The sequence below is a fragment of the Ambystoma mexicanum genome, chromosome 5p, assembly GCF_040938575.1.
Source record: "Ambystoma mexicanum isolate Mex_15411 chromosome 5p, UKY_AmexF1_1, whole genome shotgun sequence".
In the NCBI taxonomy this organism is placed as follows: Eukaryota; Metazoa; Chordata; class Amphibia; order Caudata; family Ambystomatidae; genus Ambystoma; species Ambystoma mexicanum.
In genome coordinates, this window is record NC_090930.1 from 262,784,114 (window position 1) to 262,796,200 (window position 12,087).

At 40.5% G+C, this 12,087-nt stretch overlaps 1 long non-coding RNA gene across 1 annotated transcript in view; it reads right to left on the reverse strand.

The window, feature by feature from the left end:
* Positions 1-12,087, reverse strand: part of LOC138480884 (uncharacterized) — a 142,930-nt gene that overhangs the window by 17,640 nt on the left and 113,203 nt on the right. The gene's annotated exons all lie outside the window — the stretch shown is intronic.

The following is a 12,087-nucleotide window of genomic DNA, read 5'->3' on the forward strand; positions in this document are numbered from 1 at the left end:
CAACCTGATAAATGGGCAAAAACATTTGATCACATGACTTTCATTTATTCATTCTTTTTTTTGGTTACATGTATTGTTTAAAGCGCAGACCTAGCTCGAGATCAGCAGAGCACTGCACAGATTGTCAGTAGCTAGCACTTGGGCTGCCATCTTTTAACAGTGGCACAGTATTGTGAGGTCTGTGTGTGTGTGTGTATGTCTATTGCAATTAGTCCTTGGTTAGGTGTTACTGAAAGAGCCATGTTTTGAGAGAGTTGCCAAATAGAGAATTGTGGTGGCATGCGAGCTGTCACCTGGATCAAATTATAGAGGGTCTTTGCATGACAAGAAAAGGATTGTTTGCAGGTCCTCTCTTTGCAGTTGCATTGTGATACAAGCCAGTTGGTCAATTTGCTGAAACGAGAAGCATGTGCCACCAGGTACACTGATGTGCTACTCATGAATGCTTTGTAGATGATAGATGCAGTCTTGAACAGTATCTTGTAGGAGTGGAAGCCAATGTAGTTTGCATTGGATGGGGGTAATTCAATCAATTTGCGGTGCTCCTGCAATCAGACATGCTGAAGCATGGTGGACTGCGTTTAGTGGAGCCAAGTGAGCAGCTGGGAGTCCTGTCAGGAGAGCATTTCCCCCATCGAAGCGCAAGACCACGAGGGTCTGAACTATGGGCCGGAAGTCCTGCGGTGGGATGAAGGGTTTGATTTTTCAAAGGATAGATATTCTGAGCTAGGATATTTGGGAAGCTTTATGATTTTGCTGAGTTTGAGAGTTGAGGATCAAACCCTTCTAGGCACATATCAATGAACAATTGTTGGACAAGTCGTTTTTTAGCAGGTGGACCGATGAGGATGAATTAAGTCTTGGATGGGTTTAGTTTGAGGTAGGCAGTCAACATCCTGAACTGGATGATGGCTAGGTAATCGGGTAGATGAATGATGTCCTGCATGCTATCTACTCTAATGTGCAACTGAGTATTGTCTGCATATTGGTGAATGGCTATATTGGGATCTTTGAGGACAGTGCCCAAAGGCTCCATGTAATGGTTAAAAAGGATTGGTGAGAGGATGGAGGCTTGGAGGACTCCATATGAGTCCTGAAGTTGGTTAGAATGCGACACCTTCAGTTGAACAATCTGGTGTCTGTCTGAGAGGTAGGAGGTAAGCCAATTCAGGACACTGCCAGAGAATCCCATCCTGTCAGCAAGGAGGGAGAGAAGGATTGGTGGTCGACAATGGCAAATGCAACCAAGAAGTCATGGAGGAATGAGTCACTCTTATCTATGATTTGGAGAGCATCATCCACCACCTGTATGGTGGATGTCTCGATGTTACACTTGGGGAGGTACTCTGATAGTCATTTAAGAGGTGGAATTCTTTGATTCTGGCAATTGTTTAGCAACTACTTTTTCCAAGATTTGGCTAGGTTCATAATCGGCTAGGTAATCTGGATCTAGTTATTTTGTTTTCAAAAGAGGTTGTATGAGACCAGTTTTGAGAGTGTCTGGGAATGATCCTTCTGTGAGGGAAGCATTGATGATGCTGAGGCGCACATTGAGAGCCGGGCCTGTCAATTGTTTAATGACAAGGGTCAGAATTGTATCATCAGAGTAAGAAGTAGGTTTGAGGGAGGTAATCATTTTTAGGAGTTATTGGGGAAAGAGAGAAGAGAATTTGGTTCAGAGGGGCAGTGTGCATGCCAGGGCGAAGGTGATGGTAATGATGTGAGAGGTTGATTCGATGGTATCTCAGATTTTGTCTATTTTTCAAGGAAACATTTGTTGATTCCATCAAATTTCTTCTGAGTTGCTGGTATCTCAGGGTCAGTGAGGGTTTGGTGTAATGCTTTACTACTTCAAAGAGGGTTTTGCTCCTGTTGTAAGCTGACACAATGGTGGTGGAGTAGTAAGCAGCTTTGGCCATAACCGGTGACCGTTAACCCTTACCGCCTTCCGTGTAATGAGGCCCTTGGTGTGTAGAAGTGTGAGGGCTATCCTATACTCATCCTTGTACTTCGGTAGGGCATAACTCAATCAGTAACAATGACATGCAGAATTTGTTGATGCAAAGACAAATAGAAACATTTTCATATCTGAGGTGTATGACATGCAATGATGTCATCACTTACAAATCTTTCAAACACCCTACATCAGCACATGTAATATAATTAAAAAAGTATGCCACATGTCTCAACTCTTTCATAGTTTCCAGCATCAACGGCCCATGTGAGAAAATGCATGTAGGAGGAACCACTAGTCCCATGAAGGAAAGGACCATTGATCATTCATCTACATTAGGGTAAAGGGAAAGAAATCATCAATTGTTACACAGTATCATAACTGTCTGAATTAATGTAATGTGGTTAATTAAACAAAGTGCATTATTGAATGACTATAGTTCTATATGTTAGCTAATGCAAAAGGAGTTTTTGTACTTGCAGTCTTGTGAATGAAGAACCTGCTGACTTAAACACATATTACCTGAATATCCTCTGAGAAGATTACTGTTGTGTTAAGTCTGTTGATAAGAGATAATACTTTGATATATTTTATTTTTTATGTGCATTTATTAAGTGCACTAAACACGGAGGCTTCAAGGTGCTGGTTATTAATAGTAGCAAGTCTAAAGTTTATAGATTCAGTACAAGGACACAGAACTGCCTCAGAGATGATGTGCGAGCTCCGAGTGAAGAATATGTCTTAAGATGTTTCCATAATGTCCAGTAAGATTGTTCAGATCTCAGTGTCATAGGTAGAGAGTTCCAGTTCTTGGTGGTGATCACCCCCCCTTATCTCTTATGTGTGAATCGCATAATCTGAATCTGAATTCAGTCCTGAAGCCCGCCAAAGGCATACAAACAAAGGGACCAAATCTGGTTTGGCGTGCAGAGATAAACACTAGAAGGACCTTTCCAAAAAGAAATGGTGAAAAAAGAAGACCGGGACCTGTTTAAACAAAGGGGCTTAAAGCGCCATCTTGAAAAACATGGCTCCCGTGATTCATAGCTACCGGTGTTCGCGGTTGGGAAAAACCATGGTAGTTTGTTGTAAAACCACTGCCACCAGCCTTTTCAATAGTAAAGGGTAGCATTTGACTGCTACATGAGTATTTAGACATAGGGGATACTATGTAACCCCTCCAGCACTCCATTGAAAGATGGTGTGTGCTGGGTCTAGGAATTTGAAAAGACTGGTAAAGTGAATTTCACTTTACATTCTCTGGGAAACAGTTTTTTGTCCCAGAGAAGGTATTTAAACCTTTGGGAAGTCTAAGAGACATCCTTGTGCCACTGCACTGAGGGTGCTCTGTAACACAAATGAAAAAATGATGCCTATGGAGTTACCTAAAACTGCATAATCAAAGAACAAAAGTGTAAAACACACATCAAAATACATAAAAAGAGTGGGTAAAAAGGCTCACACTCTTTCCAGGTGAGAAACCAAGTCCTCAAATATCCAACAAAGTTGCTGGGGGTCTCTAAGGTGAAGGGAATTAGCACATTTATGAGAATTCTCCCTAACAGACTACTGTAATGTCCTCTTCACAGGAACCTCAGAGAGAAACATACAAAGAGTACAAGTGGTCCAAAACGATGTCTTGACAGTGTCCCTCCACATGCCAAAAAGAGACAACATCTCCAAAAGCAGAAGAGAAGCACACTGGCTCCCCATATAGAAGAGCATTAGATTTAAAACTCTCTCCATCACCCACAAATGCTTATCCAACAATGCTCCCCCTACCTCAAACACAGATTCACCAAGGCACCCTCTTCTACCAGGTCTCCCTGCACTGACCGTCCAGTCTTGCCCAAAGTCAACAGATGCTAAGCAGGAGGTTCCAGCTTCCCTTAGCTTGCTGTGAAACTTTGGAACAACCTCCCCCTCCCCTTCAGGGCTGAGAAATCATACTGGATCTTCCGTAAAGCTCTTAAAACACAGCACTTCTCCTAGCATGCAAACCCACCACTCACTCTACAGCATTGTGTAGCATAATCTGCTAACTCTATGACAAGCTACGCTTCCTTCACTTGCAACAGCGCCTCAATACTTCTGGATTGTTTGTGTGCTTTATAAATAAATAAAATAAATGAATTGTAATTAGCTCAAACCAGTGGACCTACATATTTTATGAGGAGAGGGCCACTTCCGAAGAACAGATGTTCATATAAAACTCTGAACCCTGTCCTCGCAGAACAATAACAAATCATCCATTATCAAGAAAAGCACCCTCTTAAATGAAGCCTTTGTGTCTAGGATATCTGTTCAGAATGTGGTTTTATTAATTACAGCCATTGGAAATTAAGTGTATATAAAGGTACCAATACAATTAATGAAAAACATAATTGAGAACCCTATGTTCAAATTAGAAACCAAAAATACATATCAATTCATCAAAGCAACCCAGCCCACACACATATATAATGCATATAGTAATATCTAATATACACACATATTTTAATATATATATTATGCTTGCATCTACATAAGCTTCAAGAAATTCTCTGAATTATGATCCGCAATATATAGGCAATCTGTATTGCACAGTCCCGTACGTGAAATTATCAGGCTAAACTGCTTAGGTGTAGCGCCTAGATGCCTCTGGTCTACGTGCGCTTTATAAATATACAAGTACAAATAAATAAACAACTAAATAAATAAATAAGGCAAATATACATTTCAGCCCAGGTTTGATTATAATTTCTGTTGGCTACTGTTGGCTGTGAGGACCGGCTGCCTGGGAATCCTCCACATCCTCCACTTCGTGACAATTCGGCCGGGGGACGTCTCTACTGGCAACACTTGTTTGCCTGACTTTGACTCAGGAAGTTGAAAGAGTGCCCGCCCCAGATTTGGCCGCACCTCTTCCTGTTTTCTTCAAAAACCGCCACTTCTGCGCACCCGCGCTGCGCACCTAGCGAGTACCACGAGTACTGTTGGCTGTTCGCTGTGCGAGGTGCGCTGCGGCTGGGGCGGCCCTGATTAATTGTTTTATGTGAGATCGTGTGTCATAATTCAAACTTGTCCATACAAAGTGAATTTTGAGTTGGAGGTTTTGATATCCACCTCCAATAAATTATGGCATATCGGCTCACGACTAACATGCCTCTGCAAATTGCAAACATGTATATTCCATCCACAGTCTGCACAAATCCGATTTTGGATGATAGAATTAATATAAATCCACAAGAATTCCTCTCTGCCCATTCTGTCTGTTCCATAGACACAGGTAAAACTACATCGGCAACACCTAAGTTTTGTTTTGATGTGAATACAGACGATTCTATTGTATCCATATCCTCAATGTCTACTTCTCATTTGAAGGTTTCAAAGGAAGGGGCTCATTCCAATTTAAAGAGCAATTCTCTTGCTCTCAACATTCCGAATGCGGCGGCGAACGCACGCCCATTATCAGATATTACAATGCTGGCGTCAACGCGAAATTGTCCTCGCTTATCTTCATCACGGCTTGGCACTTCTCCAATTTTCTCTCCCCCCCTGTTGCAAGATCATACAAACTCTACTGCAGAGTCTAATCTAAGTGAGTCTCCAATCGCATGGAGTATGTCAGTATATCCACCTGTAGATCAACAGCATAGTAAACTATGTACGAATGATCAGTCTCAATTGCTGTCTCAATCACACACCTCTGTTTCTATGTTACATTCATTTGCATTGCCTACACCGAGACCCCCAAAAATAGCTGAGACTGATTTACTCTCACAACACGCAGCTATGATACAACCGGCTATGTTAGCCATCAATACAACTATTATGAGCCTTTGTAAGTTATTTGAGTCCTTAGACACAAAGGTGTCACAACAATCAAGACAATTCAACAATCTAATGAAATGGCTATCAGCCCATTATGTTTCATCTGTAGAAAAAAACATAGTTTTACCAACAAGTGTTACAACGAACTCTGACTACACAGGGAGGAGCGAAACGTCGAAGTCGGCAATGCCTGAGTCTACCCCTATTCATGTGCCGGTTCCAGACAACGTAAAATATACTGCATTACCATTTATTACTGGCATCATTCGCCCAATTGAAAAAGAGACTGGTAGCCCATTAGTGCAACATGAACCTGATTTGACGGCTCAAACAGACACCACATCAGTTGTTGAAGTGGTACCTCTGTTACTTGAGTCGTCTCATAGCAAAAAAAATATACAATGTATGGGCCATTTGGATGCATTAAAAGCTAGGAACCCCAAGGTTGTTCCAAAGAAACCACTGGCCTTAAAAAAGACCAAGAATATGGTCAATGTAAAACAAACAAAAAAAACCTTGAATTCCTTTTTCAAAGCCCTGGGTAAGTCATCTGCATTACAAGGTAAAGAAATACCACATACAAACCTCCCTTTCAAGGATGGGCAACCGCTGATGTTTTCAGGTGCCTCACGGACTGATTACTCTCTGAAAAAAATCAATGAGGAGGCTCAGTTGATTCTTGCAAATTCGGCATCTCTGGCAGATCAGACTGCTAAATCTAAATCAATCACACAACAAAATTTGCTTCACTCTGATCTTGTGAAATCCTCTGTAGAGTACACACATGGACCTGTAATATTAGCGACACAGTCTAATGACAAAATATTGGAAGACTCTTCGTCACCTTTGTCAAAGCTGGTATCCTCCATAGAGCGGAATATTGAGGCCGATAAGCAATATTTGGTTCTAAAATCACAAAATGATGCTCATAGAAGACACTTTGGAAAATGTTGCACTCCTGACATAAGAAATATGAGAGAACGAGATAATGAGCAGAGTCAAGGTACATTGAATATCAAAAGTGGGCTGAGATCAATGATGCCTCCAACTAGTACTGTACCATACTTAGACGTGCAAAATAAACAAAAGCTCAAATTAACTCCAACTGATTCTGTATTGCCCATACAGTTAGCAAACTTTAAACAAACGATTGATGTCTACCTGGCCACTAGTCTTGCTCAGGCGAAAAATGCCTTGATTAAGTCCTCTGGTGCTATGGAAGACAGAAAGCTTCCATCTTTGGCTTCTACTCAAAATCAAAAGAGAGAAGATGACGAGGATTACCGTGAGTATAAACTACAGGGTATGCCCAGCTTGCAATGGGCGCCCCCGAAAAATATTAGGGAGACGGTGTCACGTCATCTCATTCCACGACGTGAACATTTTTACACACTTATTCTAAAATGCAGAGAGGGAAATTTTCCTACTTACGATCTGAACCGTAAAAGCGTTCTTAACATCTTCCGAGACATCAACAATCTTAAAAAAACTTGTGTCTAATGACATTGAACAAATAGAATTCATTTCCGAGCTATCAACATCAATTGTTAGGCTATGGATTCCCTCAGGACTGGTTAGAGATGCAATTTGGCAATGCAGAATGCAACTGTTCACTATGGGCTTTCTATTAGCGCAAGAACCTAAAAAAATGTCTGAGCAAACCCAATACCTAAGACCTAAATCGAATCTTTATGGTGGTGTGAAGTATGAGCTGAATGATGCCCCGATTGATGATTATATGCAACAGTAACCATCAATAGTGGATGTGGCAAGTACCAATTCTCTATTAAGTTGGAATACGAGGGGCTATCATCATCTTCCGCGTACTTTTGCAGATTTTAATGATAAATATCAGTTGATAGCTCTACAAGAGACTTGGCTCCTTGCTCCTCCAATCTGGGACGGCTATGATATCGTTCTACTTCCTGCGCTTCCAAGTGGAGGCCGTCCCTCGTCAGGTCTATTAGTGGGTGTTCACAGTGCTAGTGGGTTTTCCCTTGCTCCGTGGGCTACGGTAGGCGCTCAGATCCAATTAGTACTTATTAAGGGCAATACACAAGAATTAGCCCTATTGAACATCTATCGCAATCCCCTCACCATGAGTGATGTAGTCTTTTTTGATGGTATGGAAGAAGTATTGAATCTAATTTCTGCTCGAACATCGATTATTCACACCATCGGAGCTGGAGACCTTAATCTGGACTGCTGTGATGGTACCAATCTCTCCCCTGCGGCCCATAAATGGGCAACTTTGATGACAGACAGAAATCTACATAAACTAAATGGGTCAGTAGAAGGGGATACACATTCCAATTTCACCTGGCATCGGGGAGCTAGCACAAGCACGCTAGACTACATCTACGTGAGCACAATGTTGTTTCAAAGTGTCCACTATTTCTCAATCATGCCCCATCCGAACAGTGATAATTGTCTCTTAGTAGCACAATTGGCATGGTTTTGTGATCACAGCCTACCACATCAGATGCACACTGCTGTACCATTAGTTAACAATGCTAGAAATCGACTCAAGTGGAGTGCTCGGGGGATGGAGACTTTTACAACCATTCTGGAAGATGATGCATGGCGTACCAATGGGGTCTCATATTCAGACCTTTTAAAACCATTTACTCGCACTATTGCCATTGTAAAACATAATCATGTCAGTCATCCGCATATTTACGATTCTTCCATCAAGATCACAAAAGTGGAATATCGGAGAATAAGGAAAAACATACTCTTCCAGAATGGCCCATATTGTCGACAACTTTTGAACACTGCCAGGTGCCGATATAAAAATTGGCTCAGACAAAGGAAATCCCTTAGATTTCAACGTGATAGTCTCACTATGTTGGCAGCCATGAAACATAAAAATTCAGCACAAATGTGGCAAATGTTCAACAATCAGCATGACACTCTACAAGGTGACGCCCAAATTAATGGTGTCTCCGAAAAAAACTGGTGCATGCATTTTTCTAACTTATATGATGACCCAGCCTTTGCCAATTTTGAATACAAACCGGCTAGAAATGATCCCTGGCAACTTGATGTGTCTGAAGAGCTGATTTTGTCGATTATAGCAAAACTCAGCTCATCAAAAGCTCAAGGTCCAGATGAACTATCGAACGCCATGTTCAAATCAGACCCAAAATCATGGGCATGTATTTTGCATCTCATATTTAAAAACATTCTTGATACCCATAAAATACCATCAACTTGGAAAACGTCAATCATAATACCAATTTTCAAGAAGGGAAATCGGTGTTTACCTGCTAGTTACCGACCGATAGCCCTCCTCGATGCGCCGGGGAAGGTATTTGCAAAGATCATTCTATCCCAATTTAATGCTTGGACACTCCGTACAAACTTACGCGATTCCCATCAAATGGGTTTCGTGGCGGGCATGGGGACTTCAATAAACCTTTTTTGCTTAAATGCAATTAAAATGCAGTGTCTACATGGGGAGCAGTCAGTTTTTATTGCATTCATTGATCTCCATGCAGCCTTTGACTCTGTTAGCCGGGTACTCCTAATGAATAAGCTGCGCGGAGATCATTGTCCTACAATGCTTATGGATATAATACATGCCCTTCATTCAGATACATTAATTATGGTACGATTGACTCTGGGGGGCCTTCTGTCACAAAAAATCTTGACCACAAGAGGGCTCAAACAAGGATGTTTACTAGCATCTGCCATATTTAATTACTTTATTCAGGATGTAAGATTTGCACTGCAGAATGTTGTCTCGGATTCACCAAAACTGAACGGTTATCCCATACAAACTCTCCTTTATGCAGACGACCTAGTCTTAATTGCTAGGACACAAGTGGGACTCCAGCGCCTTTTAAATGCATTTATGACATATACTGTTTCCAATGAACTGAAAGTGAATTTCACTAAAACACAAATTGTTGTGTATTGTCCCAAAAGACGTGGAAACTCATATGTATGGTCCATGAATAACATACCAATCATGAGAGTGCCACAGTATGACTACTTGGGTATTGTGTTTGAGACTGGTAAACACCCAAAGGGTCATATTTTGCGCATTGAAATGAGATTAACATCCCTTACATCACAGGCTAACATATTGATGCATAAATATGGCAAATTTTCGGTCCTACCAGCTTGGCACTTCTGGACATCAAAAGCTATCCCAGCACTTATATATGGGTTAGACACCTTTCAAGATATCCCATCTGACTTGTTAACAAAATGGGAGGGGAGATACTGGCGCCGTGTCTTGCATTTGCCAAACTGTATACCAGTCCCCTGGTTGAGGTACGAGCTTGGATTAATTTCACTACAAGCTGTCATAAATTGGCGAAAATGTGCTTTTCTTAGAAAATGCCTAGTTTCTAACGCTACTGAAGCATTCTTGAAACTTATTTCATCATATTTATTTTCAAGTAAGCATCAGTTTATTACATCATGGCTATCAGCTGTCTATCATGTGTTAATTGAAGCAGAGGTATCATTAAACCTCTTGTTATATAATCCAGATAAAGCGAAATCAAAAATATATCAAACAGACTGGATTGCTAATAGGCAGAGATGTCTCACATATGTTGATGCTGATGTAATCCGATTCCCTCACAAAAAAATGCGCATATTGCCTGCATATTTAATACGTTGTCCCTCAGCCAAATGCCGACGCCTCATTATGAAATTGCGTCTTAATTTATGGGACACCAAAGATCTGTTGGCAAAAAGAAAACTAATAACTCAAGCAGAAAACTTTTGTCGTTTTTGCTTGTTGGCGGAGGTACGAGAGACCATGAGGCATCTAATTACAGAATGCCCTGTTCTCCGTCCACTTCGTGAAATACATTTCGCACGACATTGCAACTATTTACAGCTTGCATCCGAAGATCTAACTTGGTCCTTAATCATACGATCAAACTATCTCCCTCTACAGATTGCTGCTATAAACTTTCTGCAAAGTTTACACTTAGAATTGGAATCAGAATGAATTGATGCCGCAATATTTTGGTTCACTTTTCTGGTACTTAGTGATTAGCTAAACCTGTGATGCGTTGGATTAATTTTGATTTTATGGTATCGCATAATTCTGCTATGTATGTTTTATATTTCTTTTTTTTCTCTTTTTGCCTTTGTATAATGTGTATTACAATGTTTTAAATGTGTGAATATCGATGCATTTATACTTACATTTTGTTTTGAAAGGTTGATTAATTTCAACTAGAACAAATAAAAAAAAAATAAAAAAAAATAAAAAAAATAATTTCTGAAGAAGGTCTAACTCCTAGTTAAATAGATCTCCTTATGGCAAGGCAAAAACATTGGTAAATCCAAGCAAAGATGAGGATTCTGGTGGATGTGAGTAATGTGAAGAGAACCTATTTGAGACTAAATACAATCCGAAATCGCTGCATCAAACAATGCTGTATGGGTGGAGGTTGTTGAGTACTGAAAGTGAAATGCATAGGAAGTTGGGAGACATTTTGGGGAAGCAGCAGAGGAAGAGTGCCTGTCGAACTGGGGAAGAGCTAATTGTGGTTTCACCTGTATCTTGCCAATGGAAAACATCCTTATAAAGGTCTTTATCCCAGGTGATATGAAGGCAGCAGCCTTTCTCAAAAGATGGGCAGATTGCATGAGAGGCATTATGGAGGCATTATGGAGAAGGGGGTTATAGCTTACCTGCCAGAGTTCTCTGCAGCTGTTGATGTCCCTGTCCTAGGCATTTAAATGACAAACCAAAAGTGAGTACAAGAACCTGAATGCATTTCGATAAATGGATCAATAATATTTTTAACTCCCAGATAGCAATTGGAAGTGTATTATGGGTAACCCTGTTTACAAGCTACGTCACTAAATTAGGACAGGGCCAGTAAATTACATTTTGAGAAAGGGTATTTAAAATAGAATTCTGTAGAATCTACATAAAAGAAACATCCTAAATAGAGTTTTCTACCCCTAAACCTAGAATAGGAAGGACACTATTTACTCTCCCCAATTTCCAAGAACATCATATAAATAACCAACACCAGGTTTCTCTGATTTAAGTGGACCCCTAATGCAAAGTAAAGTTAATTTGCTGATTCTGTTTCTATTTCAATGTTATTATCTCAGGCTTGTGTGTCCCGTAAAATACATCATGCAAGTTTGCTCTCTAAACCAAAGATTTCTACACTAAACCCAAACATTAAGAATGCATTGTAAAAGCAAAAGGAAATAACGAAGCTGAGTACCACAAAAGGAAATACACCAAACATTAGCTTATAAAGATTCACAGATCTTTATTCGACTGTGCAGTTTACAAAGAAATAAAATCAGATAGCTATCTGGCCCTCAGT